This window comes from Apaloderma vittatum, unplaced genomic scaffold (assembly GCF_000703405.1).
Source record: "Apaloderma vittatum isolate BGI_N311 unplaced genomic scaffold, ASM70340v1 scaffold34004, whole genome shotgun sequence".
Taxonomy (NCBI): Eukaryota; Metazoa; Chordata; class Aves; order Trogoniformes; family Trogonidae; genus Apaloderma; species Apaloderma vittatum.
Window position 1 is genome coordinate 4,937 of NW_009714994.1, and position 3,453 is coordinate 8,389.

Below are 3,453 nucleotides of genomic sequence, written 5' to 3' on the forward strand. Positions count from 1 at the left end.
CAGAGCGGGGGCTGGATCACCGGGAACTGGCTGTTGGGCTCCGTCTCTGCTGGAGCTCCCCCCTTGGACCCGTGTGCTCTGGTTAAGGCCTCTGTCCCCTGCTTCTGACACTGCTGTTGATAATAAAGAAAAATTTTGTAAGAAACCTCCTGGGGAGGAGGAGGCGAGACCTAGAGAGAGATAGGTGGGCTGTCAGCTTGAATGTTCAAACTGCCCTTCCAGCTTGGTTAGGATCCCATCCATTTCCAATGATGCAACTCACCAGCCCTGCCCTGTGCTAGCCTCTTCTAGGAGATGCCAACTTGCTTGTGTTGGAAGTGAGCCTGGAAAGCTCTTCTGAATGACTTTTTGCTGTAGCAAGTTGCTCCTGAGCAGCAGAGAAGTTGTTTCGGAGGGTGGCTGCTGCTCCAACCCACATCCTGCTGTAGCAGAGCAGTCCTGAGAAACATTTGAAGGACAACCTCCCCTACCCAGAGAAAGGTCTCTAACCTGGTCCCTGCATCTCATGGCCCTACTTGTGAGTGAAGGCTTCAACTCAGTAATGTTGTCTGGAGGATCAGACATGTCTTACTTGTTCTTTCCTTAGAGCCTGGTCTGAAGCTCTGCAAGATCTTTCTCTGCTGCCTCTGCCTACAGGAGGGACTCTCAGTGCTTGCTGGAGGAAAGGCTTTCCCAGAGCAGCAGCTGCCTGCTGCAGTTAGTGTATTAACTTTCTGCAGACTAGCAGGATTAAGCCGCTGGTCCTCCTTCTTATGCTCAGGGTGCAAATTCTTCAGGATCATTCTTTCATCTGCTGCATTGTAGAGGTGTCTACTTTGGCTTCAGTTCAGTGCAGCAGCTTCCGCTTATCCGGCAGGTTTAACAGTAAAAAAAATCGGGCTTTATTAATGTTTGAAGTAGAAAATGAGGAGCTAATAGTTCAAGACTTGAAAACTAAATGCACGGTGTGGGCTCCAGCAGCTCATAATGTGTTGTCACGACCTCTTGAAGTGGGCAGCACTTATGTCAGAGGAGACTGAGCTGAAAAGTAAAAATCGCTGAAGAGAATTGGTTCTGTTTAGCTCAAACCAGGACAACTTAATGTATCATTTTAGAATATATGACCAGTTAATATCTGCATAAAATCATGGTTTCCTGATGGGGCCATATGCTACATACATAGGCTTGTAGCTTACACAGGTGACTTTGCCAGTAACAAGGTACTCTTCCCTAAGCCTGTCTTTTTGGGGCCGACATACTTGGTCACGCACATGAGTGTGTGTAGATGGACACTTGCATTACTGTTGGGCTAGAGACTGCAGTTCCCAAACCCTTGCTCTGTCCCACATCATGGACAGATTTCCACCTTGACTCTTTAGAACAATCTGAGTAGCTGCTGTGGGGCTGGGTGCCTCAGTTCTGTTTTAACTTCTCTCTCATGGGGAGATGGGTGGAATTATCCACTCAGCCTTGGTCTCCTTGCTTTGCCCTTGGTTACAGCTTCCTGTGGGGAAGGTGTGATGTCTGGAGATGTCCCAACAGTGTGTGGTTCCTCCTTCTAGTGGGTGGGTTGGGGGTGGCTGTTTGTGCACGTTCTGGAAAGTGTCTTCCCAAAAGCCAGTGACTGTCAGCCTCTGACCCCGTGCAAACCTGCAGACAGGGTTTGATCCTCCAATTCCTCTAATGTGTCTGAGACATTCCAACATGTCTCTCTTGCTCAGTTATATTGTAGAAGAAATGGGCTGAAACCTCCCTGATTTCACTCCATTCATTGTGGCCCCTGACACAAGGCAGGTGTAATGATAAACCAGATAGATGACTTGGGAAAAAGTAAACAAATCTCTTGCAATAAGAGCAGCAACGGTTTGGAAGTGGACAGATCATGAAAAAAAGCCTATCACTTTTTTTTTTTTTTTAACAAGGATGTGCATCCTCTTCCCTCTGGTCATCCTTGGTTGTGGGGTTGCACACGAATCCTCTTCACTCTAACTTTTCAGGACACTCTTCTTCCTCACAGACAGATCCAAAGCACCTGCGGAAGGACTTGCTAAAGGCCCTGACTGGGGCCAGAGGATTGGGTGCTGCTGATCTGGGCATCAGATGGGCCCTGATGTGAAGGTGCCGGTAGCTGGACAACTCTTCCCAGATGACAGTGCCGAGGGAACAAATGGTCCCAACTTCCCTCCTGTGGCCCATCAGGCAGAGCAAGGGTCCTCTTCTGCTCTGGGGCCAGGGCAGGGAGCAGAGCCCTGTCACACACAAAGGAAAGGTTCTGCTGGGGTAGGTGTGTGTACATGTGTGGGGTTGGCTGTAGTTTTGGTGATGTGTTTGTTTGTTTGATAGTTGGAGTTTGTTTGATAGATGGGTTTGGGGGGTTTTTTTAGTATTATTTTTGTGGTGGGGTAGGTTTGTTCTTGTTGTTAGCCACAAGAATGGGAGGAAATCTCCTGGGCAGCTGCCACAAAGGCAGGAACACACACGCGCTCAGCCTAGTGCAGCACTGCCTGCCCTCGGCCAGTGTCCTATGTGTGATGGGCAAGGACCTGGCTCAGCCCAGCAGTCAAAGTGTTCCTTCTAGATGCTTCTTCTGGATGGTTGAAGGGTGCATGAGTAGTACTGTGTGAGAAGGTCTGGCTCATGGCTGGGGGAAGCCTAACAGCATTGGCTCCAGTGGCAGGAGCAGCAGGAGATGGAAAGACAACAGGGCTGGTAGATGTAAGCAGCTCTGGGTAAAACGTGGCTCCAGGCAGCAAAAGAGGGAGCAGAAGTGAAGGAGGCACAAGGGAAAGACAAGAAGGAAAAAAAAAATAAAAATCTGATGCGCTCTGTACCTCCTGCCTTGGGACAGGATGGCTGTTTTGGGCCATTGCCTGTGTGCAGAAGGAAGACAAACCCCTGAGTGGAGAGAGAGAGTTTGGGAAGGGTGTATGTATAGAAGAACGAGTAAATGTCTCAGATTTTTTTTTAAAAACAAAGCAAAACAAAAAATACAACAAATCCCCCAAACTTTCCCTCTCTAACAACAAAGAAAAAAACCTACAATCACCTCACACCCCCAAAAAAATCCCCTACCCAATGCCCAAAACAAAAAGGAGAAAAAAACCCACACCCAAAACCAAAAATCCAAAAAACACTCAACCCCCCAAAAAACCCTTCAAGTCATGCACGTATTTAATTTTAACAAATGACACAACTTGCCTATTTTGCAGGATATGTGATGTGGTCCAGGAGGTAAGTCAGGTGGACCAATGTGATGGCTTCTAACAAAATATTGTCCAGTGGGACAGGAGAAAGCCAGTAGCAGTTCCAGGTAGGGGCGTGTTGTCTGGGTGTGCAATCACCCCCCTTAGCCCTCAGGCACTGTTGCAGGTCTCTGCTGCATCATCCCAGTGACCCCAGACCCTCTCAGTGGTGGGACTGGGTAGAGAACACTGGCTGGAATTCCCGCAGCAGGCTACGAGTCCCTGCTGCCCA